This window comes from Aphis gossypii, chromosome 3 (assembly GCF_020184175.1).
Source record: "Aphis gossypii isolate Hap1 chromosome 3, ASM2018417v2, whole genome shotgun sequence".
Classification (NCBI taxonomy): Eukaryota; Metazoa; Arthropoda; class Insecta; order Hemiptera; family Aphididae; genus Aphis; species Aphis gossypii.
The window spans coordinates 13,612,301-13,635,102 of record NC_065532.1 but is presented as its reverse complement, the minus strand read 5'-3'; the positions used below and the strand labels follow the sequence as shown (position 1 = coordinate 13,635,102).

General features: G+C 31.8%; 1 protein-coding gene across 3 annotated transcripts in view; it reads left to right on the top strand.

The window, feature by feature from the left end:
- Positions 1-144: 144 nt before the first annotated feature.
- The window catches only part of LOC114130291 (beta-1,4-glucuronyltransferase 1), a 67,743-nt gene continuing 45,085 nt past the window's right edge, over positions 145-22,802 (top strand). For 2 of the 3 annotated variants that reach the window (XM_050202562.1, XM_050202558.1), the window contains exon 1: positions 145-456. The gene's annotated coding sequence lies outside the window, so the exon portion shown is untranslated. The remainder of the gene's footprint in view (positions 457-22,802) is intronic. The other variant, XM_050202561.1, reaches the window with a different exon arrangement.

The following is a 22,802-nucleotide window of genomic DNA, read 5'->3' as shown; positions in this document are numbered from 1 at the left end:
CCGAGGACGACGGCGGCGGAACCGTATTCAACACATGGCCGGCGTCCTCGTTCTCCGCCGCCGCCGCCGTTGCCGCCGCCGTCACCGCCGCCGCCGAGTGCCCAAGTGCCGCAGACACTCGACGGTCGACAGTCGCCGACAGACCGTCATAGAACGAGCGCGCGTCTCCGTCAGCAGTCGTTCTCACACACTGCACACCGCCGGCACCGTCGTCAGTGCGTCGCTATCGGAGACTATCGAAGTCGTAGCGCCAATATAATAATAATAATAATACGACTTAAAATTAAAATAATATTTAAATAGTATTAGTAGTATTTTCAGTTCTCGGAGGTGCCGTTTCGATCACGCAGATCGGCGCGAATTTTTTCTCGTTTTATATTTTTTTTTTCTCTCAATTTTTGTGATTTTTTTTTTTTTATGTGCTAGAAACGAACGCAGCAGTATAATACGTCGTCGGTAAGTAAAACCTGTTATAATATAACTTTCCGGAAATATTCACTGCTAAGGTCCCAATATAGATTGTCTTTATTCTTAATAAAAAATATATATATATACATTATAAGATTATTAATACTACGTACCTATATTATAGGTACTTATTAAGTAGTTGCTGATTTAAATTCGTTCTTAGATGTCCATCGTCCTCGTACACATGAACGTTGTTTTTAGGTTTTCGTTATGATACTCATTTTGGATATTTTGTATTGTCGTTAGTCTTTTTTTATTTAGTTCGCAAACGAAATGTCGACATTCCAATTCTTTTCAAGTCTATAATATTATTAATTATTATTTATTATTATCAATTTTTTTTATATTTATGCTCGCTTTAATTATAGGTACACGGTACATAACTATTACCTATTTAAAAGTTAAAACGTATTGTTTTGTAATTTTTGTCAGTGAAAAAATTTGAAATTAACTTTTGAATTTATTGTATTTGAACGGGTGCAGTAGTGCAGATCACTCAGTTTCACTTGTGTGTTCCAATCACTCGTTTTTGAATAATATGTATACGTGAAATATAGTTTCCGCGGTTGCCCTAAAAATATATATTTTGAACATTGTTTTGGACGATCTAAAATTTTACTTTCATCAGTGAACCGTCATATTCGAATGTAAGCAACGGATTATAACCAACTTTTACAATGCATTGTCTGTCACGTATAAATGTGTATATATATAAATTTTAAAGTTTCGTATTCCGTGATTTATACGCCTAATCAAAATGCACTTTAATGTGTAATTTACGCCTAAGACGTGGGATCTCGTTTGTTCGATAAAAGTTTGCTGATGCCTACGGCATTATTATTGGATACTCGGTGTTGTACGCGTAATAAAATAATATTGGATACATAAAATTTTATGTTTTCAACGATTTTTTAACGCCGCGTTTGCGGCATCGGACGTAAAGACTAAAGGGCAAAAGGCCATTTTCTCCCCCCACAGCGGATCAACAAATCGCGTGACACCCGACCCTGGTGGCTATTCGGTTCGCACGCGAATTCGTCGACTTTAATTATATCATGGCGCTGCGCTCGGAATATTAATTGCAACCGTGCGCCTTGATATAATATATGAGTTCTGTGGTAATCGTCGTCCCAGTGATGGTGTGTATTTATAAAAATCCTGTAATCGCCCTAATGTGCGTATGCAGTATTGTATGTATCTAGTTGCGTATTGCAAACGAACGTCGTCGCAACGTTGCGTAGTTACATAGGTATTATTATAAAGCGATGTTTTGGGAATGTACAAAAGTATAAGGTACACGTGCCGACTAACACCGCAGCAGTTGAGCGGACGACAGCTAGATCGCTGCTGGACGACACGCGCGGAAATAGACGCGGAAAGTCACGCACTGCGGGTTTATTGCGATATGTCAGCTGTCGAGTAACCGTTTGCCGTGGCGCCAACATTACCTTACCACCAGCTGAACCTCGGACCTCCTCTCTCTCCAGCTATCAGCCAATATTTCCAAAGAATATCGCGGGAACTCATTTTTGAGAAATTCGAATTTTTTTCATTGAAAACGCATACATTTTTTTTTTTTTTAACGAACAATAAAGCGCTTCGGGCGAGTTACCATACCATAAGCGTGCATTAGCGTTTTGCATACAATGCCTAGCTATATTTTTACGATTTTACCACATTTCCATAACGCGTCGCACACGGTACACGCTATACCTATATATAAACGAACTATAGGTGGATATTATTTACGAGCCTATTGACGTATATGTAAATACAAAAATCGACCCCAAGTCGCTTGTAATATCATATAGGTATAACGAGCTAGCCACGCGCGGACAACAATCGATCGACTGTATAATACGCACAACCAACCAACCTACCTATGTTTAATAATAATAATAATATTACAAACGCGAGTACAACAACAATCCGTTTGCCGTCGGCCGGTTGCTATGTATCGTGTGTGTGTGTGTGTGAGTGTGTGTGTGTGCATGATGGTACCTATATTCTTATTTGACGAGGAGCGAGCTGTCGCACAGAGGGTGGATTTCATGAGTATCGTCGCATATATACCTAGGTTTAGGCCGTCAGACTGCAAGCCTGCATGTATATTGAACACGAGTATATTAGAAAATGTTGTGTACCCGATTATAATAATCGAAATCATATGCGACCTCAGTTATGCAATACCGACATTTTTACGCGTGTAGACTGTAGACATTTAGGGTCGTTGGTAGTGGTACGAAGGGATGATGACGACAAAACGACATATTTTTCACTCGACTAATTTTAAAAGGAGAAAAAAAAACAAAAAGAACTTCTCTAAAGTAGTGATATCATCTAATATCTATACAGAGAACGTAAAGTAAATACGCCATGTATATTATAACTTATCGATTGTACACTGGACCCTGCTGCAGTATAAGGCGACGTGCAAGCGGGCGAAACGCACGTATATATAATACCTACATTAATACATTATTATGCATTAATATTTATTTGGCGGCGCGGTGAGCGCGAGATAGCATTCCAAAACAAATTCATCGCACGAAACTGCAGTAATAATAATATTATATATACTTGAGAAAGATGTCGTTCGCTACCCGGATTTCTATGTACGCGTATACAGTTCTACAGACTTTTCGATGCGGTAGCAAGAACAAATAAAGCGACAGACACACGTATACTGCATAATACATGATATTATACTGTAGTACGTCAGTATGCGTATATATATGATATAATATCCCTTTTCGACACGACCGGTCTCCACTCCAGCGATCGGATCCAAAGACCGCCGGTACATTTTATGGTGCACCGTTCTAAAATAACTCTTCAGTCGTGCGTAATATATTGTGACCGTCTGCCAACATTCGGTATATTATTATTATTATTATTATTATACTCTGTAGATGTTTTGTCAAACGATTCGATCGGTGAATACCACGTGTACACTGTACACACTGCACAAGCACTCCGAAACGGCGTAACAACCCGTCTCGAGCAACGAGTTTGCCCCGTTACCGCTATAACGCCGCTGTCGTTAGTTATTCATAATCATATTATCACGGTGACATTGGTGACCAGACGTGCTTTTTTTTTTATTGAACTGTGTTTTATTTTACAATTGTTCTTTAGTGTCCTTGACAAGCATTGAGTATATACTGTACTCCAAATGAGGGGTGATTTTCTAATAAAGGAAATGCCAAATTTTATATTATACATTTGACCATTGAATAGTCTTTATAATTTATATCTATTCACACAGCATAATAAATTAGGTACCTACCATTACAATAATAAATATGGCAGAAATAATTCCATCATCTTATTTCCTTCCCCTAGGTATTAAGCATAACGTATTTGGTGTGTTGTTTACCGTGCGTGTTATGGTGAAAATTAATAACGAATTCGCTGGCAATAGATTAAACGAATTATAATATCGTGTATAATTAACATTAATATTCGAACGTCTCGGAATATATTAAATGGTATATAATAATAATTAATTCCGATACAGTAAAATGTTTGATCGCAGTAAGTTACAGTTTTAGTATTTCGCCGGTCGCCGAGTGTTTTTATTCGAGTCCATACGTACAGTTTCGGCGTTTGAGAAGGATTTCGTCTAATGTCTACTACTGAGAAAATATAAAATATATAATATTCATTGTATGAACGACGATGGGTTCGTTGAATTCGATTTTCTCTTTTCGAAAAGAACTGCAACAATAATTTGTATGGGTCGTCTTTTATCGAATATACCTACGTGTTGGCATCCACAGTGTCAGTTTGTTTTTTCGCACATAGTACACTGCGCACGAAAAGGTAAGGTATTCGATATCCAACACTAGCAAAATCGCCATTTTTACAAATAATTTTCTGACCGCTGCGCCGAGGGTGGACATTTACAATGGTCCGTACGGAGTACGTTCACACACGACTTCTCAGTTCTCGTCTACCGGTCTGTACCGAACGGATAGGAAATTCGAAAATACCTTGTCCCCGGGTGCGCACGCGTAGAAAGTGTATATCACTCGGTCAACGTATATACATATCTATATATACGTCTTTGGTTGCCTTATAGTAGATTTATACTGTATACACTACACACGTTATGTTATATAGGTGTACTATAGGTATTTCCGAAAACCGGTTGCCGTATCTCTTTCTATATAATATAGTAATAATAATAATAATAACAACACATATAATATGATGCACATAAACAAATGTTCTTCTATCCACCGTTTTCATTACAATACACGTCATCCGTACAATGCCTGTATTATAAAACGAAAACATTTCCGTTACACGCGAGTGTATACAATATGCATATTATATATTATTATCATCATCGGTGTGGACCGCCGCGTCCGTATAAGGTTTTCTCGAATCCGGAGCTTATTTATGCAGATTTTTGCGTTTCAGCCGTATCCCGTCGCGATTCGTTTGTGTTATTTGGACGAACTTCACATATATTATATACTATTATTCGGATAATATATGAACCGGTAAAGCGTACCAAACGGCCTGATTATTGTTATTCCTAGACGCGTTATTAAAATTATATCACATTAATTATGCGTGTTTATTATTATGCCTGAGTTTTTGTTGTATTCTCCATCGCTCTCTTATCGCGCTATGATGTATTTCTGTTTCGTCCGGTCCAGACGTCCAGCTCATTGTTATCGTATTCCGTTCGATTCACGTAATGTATAATACGTGTTTTGTCACCACTGGGCATTCTAACACACACGCACTCGCACAATACCCGATACCAGACCACCGGCGCTATACGCAATATAATATTGTGGTTATTATAATATTATATCGTGGAAGGACGTTATTATTTTTCATTTGTATGATGTTTTATTCGTCGCGCCAGTACATGTATATATATATCATTTCTGTGCCCAGTGGCCCGACCAAATGACGATTGAAAATTAGACATTTTCCACGTAGACAATTAATAAAAAAAATGTAAAAAGTTTGATTTTTTTAAATCGTTAATACAGATAATATGGTTATTGAATAATGAAGTAATATTTTTATAAAATTATCATAACTATATATAGGAAGTATGTATTTTTTAGATTGTATGCATTTTTTCAAACCGATTTTTATTAATTTTATTACATATATCAATACATCATAAGTATTTTTTTTTTATGTAAATAGCTTCCAATAATCCACTACTGTCAAATAAATATATATAATTGGAATATTGATATTTCAGTTTCCCCCAATAAATCACTGTAGCTGCAGTAATATAATAATAATTAAAAAAGGTTTAGTAGTTTAGTTGTCTATATTTCTATGACGAATTAGGTAAAGTTAAGTTAAACTAACCTAACCTTGCGAAACAAACACCTGTCGGCCATGATGATATAGTGAAATACCTATACTTTTAATTTATTATTATTTATATAAAATGTGTACACTTTATTGTTCAACGAGAATACATTGTTAACTGTATAATAAATATGTATAAATGTAGATGGTATAGTTTACATCTATATTTATTATTTGTTTCTTTTTTAAATCAAAATTAAATTTAGTTTTAATTAAATACTTAAAACAATAAAATCTATATTATTTGAGAAAAAATAATGTTAGAAAACACTTTTTTCTATGTCTATCGGTGTTCACACAGAAAATATAATATTCATCTGTATAGTATATCTTCCTTTTAATCGTTGTTGCTGCAAATCGGACGTTAAAATAAAACGTTGGTCACATAAATAAAAAATTTTAATTTAATAATAATATAAGTACCTATATTAGTTACACACAAGTATAATTTATTTTTACTCATCCAGTTCTTACCTATTATACCTATTATACACATGTCCAGACAATAAAAAAAACTATTTCCTAGTAGGTATATACAGTATACACCTTATTCACTTGAACAATAATGTAGGTATGACCGAAAACATTTTTTCAATTAAAATCAACGTCACTAAAGGTGTTATGTCTTGTACGCGTTTAAGAAATTATAACCTTTTTGACACCTTGACCGTATGTGTTCGTCATCAAGTGTATATATATATATATATATATACATTATACATAGGTTATTTTCTATGCACCTATAATAAATAATATAAATTGATTACGATATATTTCTATGAAATGTGAGAAATAGTAACTCATCTCCACCCACGAGCCGCAGGTAAAGTTGCCAAGGCAGAGAACCATATATTTAATCAATTTACCCAGGCCTTTAAAAAATAACAATAAACAAGGTTTTTACATTTAAGCCGTCTAGACAGGTTTTCAGTTTTTACTTGTTATACATGTATAATATATTTATATATATATAATATGTATTATGTACCACTTATATTATTTATCTGTACGATCTGATTAAATAATAAATTATATTTTTTGCTTGCCTCGGAACACTTGGAAGTAATATTTTTAAGTTGATTTGGCGTCTAAAATGATGATTAAATAGGTACACACTATATTATTACCAGGAATATCTTTCATTTTCTAGGAACTACTAAATAGGTATAACCCCATTCAGATATTATAGTATAGTAGGTATATTATACAACTATCTGACTGTCATAACATCTCATTATTTAATCTCAAGTATGACTATTGAATTCTGATATTAAAAAACGATTTAGATTGAAATATTTTAATTTACATATGTTATATAAGTATTGTTTTCGTCAATACAACAATTGAAGAAAATCGATTAATATTTTTCTAGGAAAACTGAAAAAAGTCTTGAGAAAAATAAATCCCTGGAAAAAAATCTTCATTAAAAAAGTAATTAAAAAGATCAATTTATATTTTATAATATGCAAGTTGTGCATATTTTCATCTGGGGTGATGCTACTAAATGACTTCTCCTCCCATACGTCTCCTGATTCCTTTTATCACATTTACTTTTTATAGTATCTACGTATTTGTATTTTGATTATTTTTATACAGATTGTAAATTATCATATTTTAAATTTAAAAAAAAAAACAGTTGTGTGTGGAAAACTTGTAAATAAAAAGATAAAAATCTTCTTTTCACTTATATAAATGTAAAATACTATTGTATATTATTTCCTTCATTTACCTAGAATGTTAACTTAACAACTTTGTCTAACAGTAAAACAAAACAGTGTAATATGTGAAAATTAAAACTCAAGATTTTAAAATATGATTGGTAAAAAATTATCCAACTATTTGGAAATTAATTAAAATAACGTATGAAGTAGCTGCAGATTAACTTTAAACAAACTAGATGAATAATAGATAAAAAGGATAAACTATGAAAATCATTTTAAATACCTACTTTATATAATCCTTTTGGTGAAATTAAAATGAAACTTATAAATAATATACTTTTTTTATAATTATTAGGTTAGCTACAAATATTTAAGAACAGTAACACATAATATTTATTCGAATATAGGAGATATTTTTCATTGTTATTTGATTTCCGGATACTTCTTTCCATTTTTTCCTTAAGACTTTGTTTCTTACCATCGTTTTTCTAAACGATTTATCCATTGTTATCATGACCACACTGTGCGTTAGTTGTGCTCTTAATATTATTATCGTTCTAAGTGGTAACTATTATTATAATACCTACTAATACTAATATAATATATTTTAAAATACAGTTTAGATTTATGTATACCTATACTGCCTACGATTTACGCTTTAATAGATTCATTCAACTAATATATAATTGTTTTGAAAAATTCGATCGTTTATCAAATTTTAAAATCGCGGATTACATATCTACCATTTATTACATCATGTTGAATTTCAAATAGAATTTATAACGATGTAGGCGTATAAGTATAACACGTCCGAGGTGAAAGACAATCTCGCAAATCAAATCTTAAAACATTTTTATAGTCTTTATCATAGTTTATATAAGAGAATTGGTTGTAGTCTTTTGAATATAAATTATCGAATTTGTTATTTACTTTTAAATTATACATTTGATATAATGTTAAAAATATGAATATTGCATAAAAGTATGGAGTGTTAAAACAGAGTGAAATACATAAAAAAAAATTACATACAGTGACTATGATTGTAATAGGAAAAAAACGTACTTGTAATTCAAATTTTTAGGACAGCAATTATTAAATTACCAAAACAATTATTATTTCATAACATTTCGACGGTTTGTTACAATTATTGGATTTTCACATTGAAATCAAAACAATAATATTATATACTATGTACAAACAGAACGGATACGTCCTTAAAGCTGTCATAAAGCAACTATTATACCATTCGTTATAATTCCTTAATAATACTGATGCGGTTGTATATCATATTATATTATACCATACATAAAATTGCAATTTTATAGGCGTGTCGGTTCGATTATGCTATTCGGTGTACGACGTCCGCCGAATACGTTTTATCTATTGTGCTTAAATGGTTTTATTTTTTTAGGCGTTCCTATACATAAAATATTCACCATAATGAGGTAGTACACCAATAAGACCTAAAAATGCTCTCAAGGGGAAGTTATTTTGCCTTTTTTTGTGAAGGAGGGGGGCAACTAAATAGTATATACAAATGACGGCTATCATCTTGCCTTACCCTAGTCCCAACTAAACGCTATAGAATATTATTATACTCGCTCGACCACTCACTGACACATTATTTGGAACATTTTTTACATGTTTATTTACAAATACATTTACTACATGGTATCGCATTATTAAAATGTATATGTATACCTATGCGGTATCATTTATACACGTACACTGTATAAAACGTCAATTTATATACACACAAACACATTGCCATTTTAATGTGAGCCCACCAAAAGGCTACTGTGTCAAAGCTCAAGGGCTCGGCGCAGTTTTCATGATTTATAAAATAAACCTTGTGTCGAATATAGCAGGTAAAAAACCTAATTTATAAATGGGATATAAAAAGGATATACAATATACATATACTTACTTCAATGTTGACCGATTTCGAAATTAAAGTAAATGGCATTTATTATAATATACTTGGTTTTTTAATTTATGAATATCCTATAAAGGTTCTCATTATAATGTACAACGTAAACTTTACAAATTATTTATTTTTAATTTGTTATTTCCATGTTGTATTGAAGAGCTTATTTAATTTGTCACAAATACTCGTATATTTGATGAAATCTAATGTGTAGAATCTTTTTCTTCCAATGTTGGCCCTTGAATCGCTGTCTTTGATGTCAGTCCATTCTCTTCTAGGATGGAATAATCATATTATTATAAACGATCAATAGATCATATATATTGCCTACGTAGTACGCCGATCACATAACCGAACAATATTTGTATTTTGTTTAATAAATTAAACTCGTCGGCATATCAATGTAAATGGAATTTTTCCATAAATGAGTGCCGTACGAAACTTTTATTTTTACCTATATGTCCTGTAATGATAATCGTTTTTAAATGTATCACGCGGATCGACTGGCAGAATATGATGGCGGATCGCGGCGAACACAAATCGTATTGCACTTTATAATGCAACGCGTGTGTAGTTCAGTTGTCAACACTAGACGGATTTCTTTCGAAGATTATTTCTCATCGTGACGGTATAACTGAGAATTCTGTATTATAATTATATTTTATAAAATAATATTGCTCGTATTTATACACTTATAATGAAAATTTTCTGTTGGAAGCTTTTATATAGTGATGCAATACCTCGCAAATACGTTTCAACGAATAACTTTCAAATGCGTAAATTATGTAGTATTGATATTAGATAATTAAGTTTATGAAAGAAATAATTCAAATCACAATGTTTGCAATACTCTTATGTGTATTATTACATATTTCTTACTAAAAATTATAAGATTTATGCGTGGAAAATATTAATACGATGTGTAGGTACTATATAGGTACTACGCACAAATTTACATATGTAATAGGTATTATTACTTTTCAGATGAATTTTTGATTTTATCCCGTTGGAATTACACAGCATAATTTATCTCTGAGATTATCGAATTCACGACTTGTCCTAATTCTCTAAATTATCGAACACATATGTATACATGTATAGATATAAAACTATATAAGTTTCATTAACGATTCTGTATATTATATGTAAATAGTCGTTGTAACCCGATGTATAATATTATATATTACTTAATATTGTTCGTTAATAATATCAAATAAGAAAACTATATTATAGAGACGTTTCAAAACTGATCTACTGGAAACTGCGGGTTAACATACAGTTTATATACAAAAAGAATATAAATGTATTATATCCAAACGTCGATGAACTTACTTGTATTGGGTATAATATAAATTATCAAATTTTGATTAACCTACAATCTGCCGAATATTAACGCACTATTTTGAATTTTCACTCGATTGCTCACTGTTGATAGATTAATAAACTATATTTTGAACTACCTCGCATTCTGAGATTAAATATTTTTGTACATTTCAACGATAAAAAACATACCTATAATATACACATCATTTATGTAAATGCGTAATAACTACCTACTTAGCGATCTACTCACATCATGTCTTTTTATTTCATAATTAACCTAAAATTATATAGTTATTACCTGAGTTTTTTCTTTAAATATACGCTATTAAAACGTCACAACTGACGTGTCTGATATAATAGATAGATGCGACGCAAAGCCGCAAATCCCCCGAGGGGACACATCTCGTTATTATTTCGTTGAAAAGTATCGAAACGAATTCGCACATATAATACAGTCATACGAGTACATTATAATATGATCCACGCCAAAAAAATATAGTTACACTTATGTACGTGAATATTGTGTATTCAATGCATCAAGATATATTTAAAAAGTATTATTTGACTTGATTTAAATGGGTTTTTGTGTATTGCTTATTTATTGTACATTATATTGAAATGTCTATAATTTATTCAAAATATATGGTAAATTAAATTTTTTTCATCTTTTATTGTAGACAAAAATTACATGAATGCGTGATTTAAAAAATAAAATTTTTATTTGATTTGTGCGTAATGATGAGTATACGGTGACGTGTTTAGACTTGAAATTCGTCATCAAAAAATTCGAAATGCATTAAATGTTGTGATTTTTGCCCTCCAAATACGAAAAAAAAACTTTAAAATAAAAATATTAATTTTATTGTTATTATGTATATACGTTTTTACTAGATAAATTGTAATTTATCGTACGTACTTATTGTTTTTTTTTTTTTTTTAATTAAATTACCATCATCATAAACAGAAAAAACCGACTGTATAAATTTGGATCTGTATAAACCCACAATAAACAAAGTGTCACATTACATTAACCTTACCCAGAATGTTGACGTGTTTGTGAATCTGATGACAGTAGATAATATTATATAGTAACAAATACAATATACATTTTACAAATTATTATGCATGGCGTTTATTGTATTATGAATAATAATATGTTATAATTGAATTAAAACGATTTTTGTTCAGGAATTAATTATATTCTTGTATTCGAGTTAAAATTAATAAACTCAAAAAAAAAAATTTTGGAACTATTGTTCTGTAATTAATTTTACCTTGAGGTTTGTCGAGTGTTAATAATCTAATTGCTATAATTTACAACATGCGCATTTCCATGTATAAAAATCACCCCTATCTATAGAGCACTTTTCCTGTAGGATCATTCAGACGGTACGTACGGTAAAGTTTTGTTTCTAAAATTAGTAGGTATTTTTGAACGTTGAAACACACTTAAGATACAAAACTGTGTTATAATAATTATTAGGTACCTCATTATAGTTTAATGTAATCACGATTGTATGTATATATATATATGTATATTCCTGTAAACATTTCTGCGGCGAATACCTGTACTGCACGATGATGTTCAATGACGTTCGCAATGGGAATTATATTTTAATTCTGTATAAAGGTGCGTGTGGCCAACGCGGCCAGGCGATGTACGAATTTAGTGGCTATATCGTGGACGTTGGCACCATATAACCATTATGATTTCGACACTTTTGGCTGGCTCTAAGTACCTACGCGAAATCCCGATATCTCGAATTAAATTGTCGTACATAATCGTCCAAACTCTATATATTGTACCTATGTTTAAATATTAGGTATAATAAAATAATGGATACCTAGACTCTCGAACGCGGAAGTCAAAATTCGAATGTCGTAAAATCGTGTTGCACGTCATGAATTGCATAGTGCCTATAGTATTGGCATTCGGCGTATACTACACTGAACATTTCAATTGCGATTATAATATATTTTTATATACATAACGTCGAGTACGTCCACAGCGGGAAGCCTTCGAGCGATAATCCTCGAGCGCCTAGACCCGTCATTATAATATAGCAATCGTCTATAATATACATCACGCAGCAATTTATACACGTGGATTGTATGCAATTTGTGCGCGACGTGGATATCCGGTCGTCTGCGGGAATTGTAAGACCATAAGATCGGACCGCTCGTGTTTTTAGGTTATTGTTATTGTACGGCCGTGACGATATTTTTCCCGCTGTTCGAAAATCGAATAATAAACGTCAAAAAACTAAATCGCATATTATCATAGCAGTTGCGCGCTCGTAGGATATAATATATAATATATGAACGCACATGGCACTTCTTAAGAAGACGTCGTCTCGCATGTGTTGTTTCCGTCTTACTAACTCGTAACGCATCGTGATTTATATTGTTCGGTAGTTACAACTTTATGCAGTCAGCAAAAATATTAGATTAAATTTGACCTATTATAAGATTTAAAGTAATAGGTAGGTACATGAATAATAAAATATGATTTTCTAAAATTTAATTTAGAAAAAATGTACTCATAACTTACTTAAAAATTAAAATATAAAACTTTAACCAGAGGACCCAAATAATGTTTTAATCTTCAAGTTTTTAATAATAGGTCAATTCTTCTTACTTTTAAATACGATATTATTTTGGGTATCATATTTGGCGGTTTTAGGTAAAATTCAAAGTACCTATGCTTCGAAATGCTTTGATTAAGATTCTCTGTATTTCTATGGGGGATTTGATAATAATTTGTTGTTTACAATGATATGTAATGCATTTACAATAATAAAATATAAAGAATTTTTCGATAAAGGGTTTTACACTGTTTTTCGTATTTTTGAATATATATATTAAAATTATATTCGATGTAAATAAATTAATCAATTAATAAATGTTATATATTATAATTATTTATTATATTACATTACTCGGAAATAAAATTAATTTTGGACAAATATTTTCGCGGCCCATGCATGTGCTTATTGATTACATTTAGGTAATGATTTTTTTTTTTTTAATTAACGTTAACGGCATTTTCAGAATATTATATTTTATTTTACTGTATTACAACGATTTTTACTTGTTAAAAAGTGAAAATCAGACAAATTATATATTATATTCGAATAGATAGTCTGAATAATATTCTGTCAACACAATTGACGAATAGCTATCACTGATGATAGATTACCAAATTACTTCAAATCAAATGTATGGTACAGTGTAATGTACGGTACCCCATATATTAGAAATGTCACCCGTTTTTTCTTTCTCTCTCTAAAGTAATAACTCTACCCTTCAAGAATCGCGTGAGTTTAGTGTATATTATAAAGGCTTTAGCTTATTATTATAAATATTGTGAATTTTCTATTTTTCGCGCGCGGGCTGCTAGACCACAATATCTACGACACGTAGGTAACTTGTACCTATAATATTTATAGGTATTTATAACACAACGACAGCAATTTACGGTTCGCACGCATGCACATAAAAGCACAAGCGTTTTCAACCGCGTTTTGATCGTCGCGAGTTATTATGAACACAATCATCCATCCACTGTAGTAATGTTTTTACTGTGGCGATGACGGTCGACACCACGACACCGGGCGCATCGAGTGACGGTTTCGCGTGAGCTGTCCGTCGAACGAACGCAACCGATCGTTCTGCACACGCGGAACGGAAAATTTACGAACCCCGTCTCGAGCTGCGTGTAATTATAATACATAACCGTACACTGCGTACGTTATACTAGGGGAGGTATCCATATCGGCTCTGGTTTTCCATTTTTTTCCTAACATGTTCCCATGCCAACGTATTGATTAAGTCAATATGTAAAATATATTATGTGATACGAAATCGTTATCACGGTCTTAATTATAATTATAAGAGTCTCTTTAAAAGGTAATACAAAATTTCGTTTATTCCTTTGAATAATGATTATCTAATATTATTTAAAATAATATGCAAAATTGCTATAAGTTATACTTACTAAAAATGTGTACATTAAAAGGTGTATATTTAAGACCGGTTCAATATTGAATAGAACAAAACATAATATATTGTAGGCTTTAACATAAATATTTATTTATTTACAAAGCACTTTTATTGCTTAATACGAAATAGAAACAGCGTAATTACGCTAAAGTAATAAAAATTGTATACCTATACAAGTATGCCATGGTCTATAAAATCGTTTATCGCTCATACGGAAATGTGTGAAAAAAATACTTTTCGGAACATCGCAATGGATTTCGGGCTTCGTTTATTTGTCACAGCGAAAGATACTGTTATTAGAAACTGCATCTACCTACTCTCTGGAATCGTATTAGAAAATAATTTGGGAATATTAGTATTTTTGGTAAAAATATCTCATGTCCAACCACACGTCCTGTTAAAATGTCAGTTTCAATAATGTTTTTAGTTATATATACGTGACGTGAAGTCACTCGTGCAGTCGGCGTGTTATATTTCTTGGTAATAATATTGGAATGTTGTGCTCCACTGGTCAAGCTTTTAAAGATGTTTTATCAGAATTCGATATACATCCGCGAAGATATTTTTCAATTGAAAACTATAAACACAGAGAAATTTACACACTTTTCGTTATCAACACTTTCCTTCGCGGAATAATATAATAGTATTGTGATCTGTGATGCGTATTTCTATTGCTCCGAGTGCGTTGATTTATCCATGTGTTAATAATATTATTAGCTCTGACAATATTTACTCGTTCACATTCCATACACCCGCTGAAATAATACTTCTCTTCGAACAAAATTATACCGAGTGATGAAACACATGTTTGTAAAAAAAAAAATATATATATTATATATTGTATCGCATACATTAAAGGATATAAATTTTGTGTGATTTTTAGCAGTATGTACATCAATATTATATAATATGTGTAATATTATGTACTTACGAAACGAGAGGAAAAAAGATAAAATAAGACGTGGTGATATTCTAGGGATACGACATTATATAAGCCTGCAAAATCGGGAGAAAAAAAAACCACAAAAATCGTTATTAAAGGCGGTTGGAAAGTATATTACTATAATATTATGTCATGCTAAAACAATACTGTTGTTTTATATTTTGTAAAATACAAAATATTAAAGCACATAAACATACATCAAGGGACGTACCAACCTATATTGCAAAGATTTGACGTGTTGTTTAAACAAAATTGTAAAAATCTCCGTGACATGTTTACATAATTTTATTATAAATTATAGCATAAAAGGCGTAAATCACGGTTTAAAAATCGTACGTTATCGTCAAGTATATGTACCTACTGCGCATAATGTATAATATGTATTTACGAAATTTATATTACTCGCAGTCTGTTGAAACCGATAAATCTACGCACCGAGTTAAAAATCAGATACACCCTGTGGTCATGTAGTGCAGGGACGCAGGGTACAATATTTCGGAGAATAAAAATGCGGAAAAAAATATAATAATGTATGATAAGTCGACCACGTGCTGTAGTTTGACCGATTCGTTTGCGGTGCCTCACACACATATGGTATCCGCGTTTTTATTTTTCCTTATCGCTCCACGTCCGGCAGCTCTTTTATAGTATGGTATTCATGTATTATTAATAACATCTTCTTGACCGGTTTAATTTGTAATATTCACAACTATTTACTTCACAACATAAATAATACTTAAATGTGTTCTTCAGCTGTTTTTCCATACTTATATACGCGTGTAGGCACATTTATGCCGGTCGATGCAGTATAATCAGAATTGTATGCATAAACGCATAATATATATGAGTAACTATAGGCTTTTAAGCTAAAAGTATTCAAATAAGGTTATGGGGATAGATTGTCAACTCTATACATTTATAACAATATTAAATATTGTAAATTAAATGTTATAGGTATTTTTTAAATTGTATAACAAAAATAAAGTTAACAAAATATTGTACATACGTTAAAACGCGTAGTTCACATTTTACCCAACATATCAGACGGGCTTCATCCCCTCAAGCCCTCCTAAAGATACATCTATACGTTTATATAGCGGCAATGGCGTGGGAGTAGTTTAGTTTTTTTTTTATTTATTCATAAACCGCGCAGCCCCGAGGTGTGTTGCGCACGCGGCGAAAACCGTACTGAAGAATAATAATTATTATTTTACAAAAACACCAGTTTGCAACGCACTCGTGAATTTTTCCGAAAACGAACATGCAGCACGCGACCTACACATTTGTGTATTATTTTTAATTAATTTTTTTTTCATTTTAACGTTACCGAGTAGAATATAATTATTATTTTTTCAGTGCACAAATCTTGGCACTTAAGGTAATTTGTTGGCCAAATAAAGAGAACTCAGATGCACATTCAAAGGTAGTCAACGGATGCGATTTGCTTAAAAATCCTAAAAAAATAATCGTCTGGTATTATAATACAGTATAACATAAAATGAATGATTTTATTATTAAATTATTGTATAAGTATTGGCCACATTAGTAAAATATGATATTACATCGATGTATAACATCCTTTGCGAGCCAAGTCAATGACTTATATTTATCGATTTTGGCTGAACTCACGAAAATCTCGCACAAATTCACTTCCATTGTACATTGTTGACCACTGTTGTTTATCGTAAAATTGCATTCCGTTCGAAATAACGCTTGTTTGACGTATAGTCGTAATCGCCACAGGGGTTGTGCGCGCGCCCGAACCAATCGAGACGATTTTGCGACGAGCTTTCTCTATTTACGCGCACGCAAAAAATATTTACTGTTGCTTTTTTCTGTACTATTAATATTATTATTATTCGTTCTCTCTTACACACACACACTCTCTCTCTCTGTATATATATCTCTCTCTTTCCGTTGTGCTGTCCGTCCAATAATCGTCGCCGAACACGTAACTGTGTTATTTTGTATATACTGCACGCAAACCGCGCGGTTGTCCGCCGCCAACCCCGCACACCATGCTCTTCGCGCGGACGTCGACGTTCACTTAACCCAGATTTAATTCGATTATACTACACACACACTCATTATACCTCTGTATAAACCCAAACACGTGTATGTGCATTATACATATATGCATGTATTATTCGTGTGCACCTCCAGCAATAATGTAACGCTCTGTTCCAGTTCCTCGCGGACACGGTCAAGGTTTTTAGGGTCTCCCCGCTGCAGCACATGACGTACGTGCTGCAGCAGTATTTACGGCCAAGCCATACTGGGTGATCCGTTTAAGTATTGAGACTCATTATTTCGAAAAGTTTTCAAACCTTTTTTGTAAGCAGTGTTTTGACATACACAAGTTATAGATTTCATATTTTTTACCGTTATTCATTTTTAAGTTTTTCGCTTTTTCTCAAGGACAGTACATTTTTTAATAAAGTATTCAGAAGCAGAATATTTTACAGTAATTTTGATTCATAGAAATCAAACTTTTAATAGTCAATTAATTGTATGTACCTAATTATAAGTATTTACAATTTAGACGAGACCAGCATTAGGTATGCGGACTACCACTATAATCTGTTTATCTAAATCTTAAATATTTACAACTTTGTGGAAAAAAATCCAAAACAGATGAAAATGTTTGTAACGAGTATTCACATAAATGGATCACCTTGTTTATGACGTATAATATATACATATATTATTAGTTATTCTAACGCATAGTGCATACATTGTTTGTTTTATGACGGCGTTACACTGCATGCACTCATATACTGTTTTATAGGTAGAGAATAGGTTAACATGAGTGTAATAATAATGAAATAAATGATCACGAGATTATTGTTCGCTATTATATAGTTGATATTTTGTTTCCAAATTAAAAGACCGTCATCGTTGCGACTGCGGCAATAATTTGCTATAGGTACGTCAAAGACGGATACATGAAAGAGATTATAATATGCGTACTTTGAGGAAACATACCATAACATTATTGTAATTATTATATGTATCATTCGATTAATGTTCGACCCCCATACCCACCACTAGAGGCCCAAGTCTTGGCCGTTGCTTACACGCGTGCCAATTATTTGAGTGATGTTTGGCACTCGTAGTTCGTTGTTGCAGAGCTTTCACAGCACCGTCGTCGCGCGTTGCTGGTTCGCTCCACTACATTAACTACGCATATATATATATAATATGGTCCTATACGATAATATTATATATAGTACGAAAACAATATTATACAGCTCTCAAATCGCGTTCTTGTTATTACCGGATAGCTGATTTTAATTGAACTATATACGTACCGTTTTATAGCGACGACCCGGTTTTAGAAGTCGGAAACGTGAAAAGGTCGAGTTCGCCACGCGATTAGCGGCCTCGGCGAAGACTGGCTGTTTATCCTGCATTTATTGTAGTGCTCGCTGCTATACCGTCATTTTTGAAAATTTGCAACACAATGTAATATCTATTATTATTAACCGTGTTTTTTTTTTTGAAATCTGCACGTTGCCAGGAAAAACGGTTAACATTCGTCCCACATAATAATTCTTAGAACACTGTATCAGTTTGGCGGATACGGACAATTCGATATTTTGCCCCATTTTTTACCTGTACGCAGTGGCAGTTTCACCGGAACGTGACTTTTTCTCCCCGAGGTGCTTTTTATAATACAGTAATAATTACACTCACGCAAATAAGTGTTCAAATATTTTTTTTTTCATAAAATATTCACGACATCTTCCGAAATTTTTTTTTAATTGCATCTGTAGTTCCTTTATACGACTTTCGCCCGAGCGGTAATACGCTTCGATGTATACGTATACCTACATAATTAAAAAAAAAAAACTGTACACGGTCACTCGTAATTCTTCACAATAATATGTCGATAACGGATTATAAAATTTCGAAAACGCTCATCTGCACCGTCAACTGTAGACATTATTATATTTGATATTTTATGTTATTGCGTGAAAGCCAACGAATATCGGGTGTGTTTATTTTTACAAGATAGATTTATCACTTAAGTGATAAGTGATATAATTATTTCCATTTGAGATGGTGAAAAGGAATTTTGAGATTTAAGTGATTTGAAGGACCAAGTCTTTCGGCAGGAGCAATTTTTGTGGGCTTGAAAGCCGGAGTGAGTTAAGAATCGTTTATTATAATAATATAATATTGCGATTATATAGTTATATCTTACAAAGTTGTATTCAATAAATCGAATATTATTCTAATAAAAAATAAAATAAATTATCATCTTATTATTGTATATTATGTAGGTACTAGGTAGGTATTGAATTTATAATTCATAACGCAAAAACGTGCACATTGCGATAAAAGATTTTTCACTGTGGTCTGGATAAATGTATAAAGATACTAATTACTATTTTATTACGAAATCTGTGAAAACAGGGCGTATACCGAGATAATAAAATACCCCATTGTATCCGCACGTGCGATTTACGGTCCATATCTTCATATAACCACATCATAATTATTCAAATATTATCTTTCCGCGCTGATATTTGTACACTTCGTGTACAATGTACAATGTACATTGTACATATGTTGATGTGTCCAGATATTAATTCAACGTGATCCAATATAATATTATAATGCGTATATTATGATATCGATAATAGTAAAACATATAGAGCAAATATTTAAGTTGTTTAACTTCAATGTATACTGAATAGGTACAATAGAAACACGATGTATTTAAATGGTATATAATATAATATAAATGTATTTAGGTAGAGTGGAAAGTAAGAATATTTTTTGCCCCAGCATTCACCATTTTTATTAAAAATAACAGAATATTAATATTATTTTAGGTTAAAATTTTGCAATAAATCTTATAATTTTAGACTAACTTAGGTAAAGTAATATACGAGTAAAAAAATCTAAAATCTAAACGGCTAATAATAGTTATATAAAATGGGATTAGAATACTGTATTTATTTGAGATATAAGTGGTTACTACAGTATATATTTTATTATTTCTTCAGAGTGGTGCTATAAGTACTTTATTATTAGGATTTTTACACGTTTTAAAACTATATTGTGAATAATCGACATTATTTATATTATATATTATGTATTATTTACTTTTATTATGAAAAAATAGTGACTGTCGCTCGAATGACCGGAGAAAGTGATTGTTTTTGTTTTTTATGTTCACGTTCGATAATTGGTTTGAGAAACATTTGAACAACGTGCTTACAGGATACTAGCGGAGAGCAGGATTAACGGTTATAATTTTAAATTTACTGCATGTTACCCTATACGACGGAATCACTCCAAGTTGGTGTATAATACGTGCAGAACAACTGTGACGCGCGATGACGATGAAGACTAATGTCAGGTCTTATCTGGGTCGGCAAATGGCGAGAAGTGTAATGAATAAAATAACAACAATGACCGACCGTATCTGACTACAGAGGTTACTCTATAAATCGAATATAGTTTGAAAGAAGAAGGAACTTGTACTTAGAGATTATAATATGTACTCATATTATTCTATGATAATGTTAAATCGACTTGGTGTGTGAATAATCATTTGTCAGAAAATTAAATTAAAATTGAGGCGCAAGCTGACACTCGTTGAAATGAAAAACAATTTCCGGCGATATCTTATCAGTATCCTAATATCCGAATACCCACCCTACCAATATATGACTATGTATAATATTATGTCATGATGCTAATTGTAATGGTTTATAATATTGCAATATTATGTTACGACGTAATCGAAATATAAATTGACTTGACATGTTTTTCCATGTTGGTATCTTTACTGCAGAACTCTAATTAACTTCCATATTACCAGATTAGGTTTGTTTGAAACACAGTGATAATAAACTTCGACCTTAAAATGGCTACGGCAGTTATGTTTTTTTACCGTGAATCGTCCGAAAACTCTAATCTTAAACATAACTACCTATATGTATTCAGTAATTGTATTGTGTTTAAAATAATATTTACTGTAGCAATAGTGTTAAGTAATACGCACTTAGGTGTAATACCTGTGCACGGTTTTTAAAATACAGGTAAACTGATATATATTAACATCAGTATTATTATGAAGCACAGTTTAACGATGATTTGATTTTAATGAGCCGTTTAAATTTTAGTGCCCCAAAATATATAACCTCTGGCTTAATGATGCGTTTAACGATGGTTTCAAGAACCTACAGTAGCCGTTACAGTCGATTGTGAAGCTATATCTATGTAATAAACATTTATTTCGTTTTTCAGATTATTATGGTTTAATAACATTTGACCCCAATTTTAAAAATATACAAAATTTCGGAATGTATTATAAATAAAACTCGTGACTTTGGTTGTGATAAAAATGTTCGTATATTATAATTTATCGTCGGGCTCATGTAAATTTATCCACGTCAGTTTGGTTAAAGCAGTAGTCGTTTTTTTTTATTCCCCGTAATCAATACATTATAATATACAATTATTATAACAAATCATACGCTCCTATACCGGGCTATACATGAAATTATGCTGATAATATAATATTATATAATATAATTTGTATTAATTTTTACGATAGTATAGTACTCTAATTAGTAATTTTATATAAAACCTAATGAATCGACAACATAATACATATATTTTGTATGTTTTAATAAATTACATATTATTATATCACTCAAAGTAGTAATAATTATTAACGATTCGTGAATAATAATAACCGTTAAACCCATTAACGCGAGTACACAAAATCATAATAATTGTTTGACATAGGTATATGATATTATGTTACATTTTATATACCTATAGTCGTGTTATTGTGAATATTTAATTTCAGCCTTTAAAGTCTTTAATGTTTTAAATTACACAAGCTGGTCAAGGGTAGACAGCGAAACCTCTATACAGTTATAATGAATCGACGTAGTTCGGCAAAGATCCCAAAAAGACATTTATGAAAGCACGCTATATAATGTACGAAATAGTTAACTCCTATCTACCTAATGTGTTTTTCGTGTACCTATATATAGAATAAAGATCGATAATGAAAATGGGACAAAAGATAAAATAGTCGTATCAAACACGTAAAATAATTATCTATGTAAATACGGTAGGTAGGTATACATAATATCAT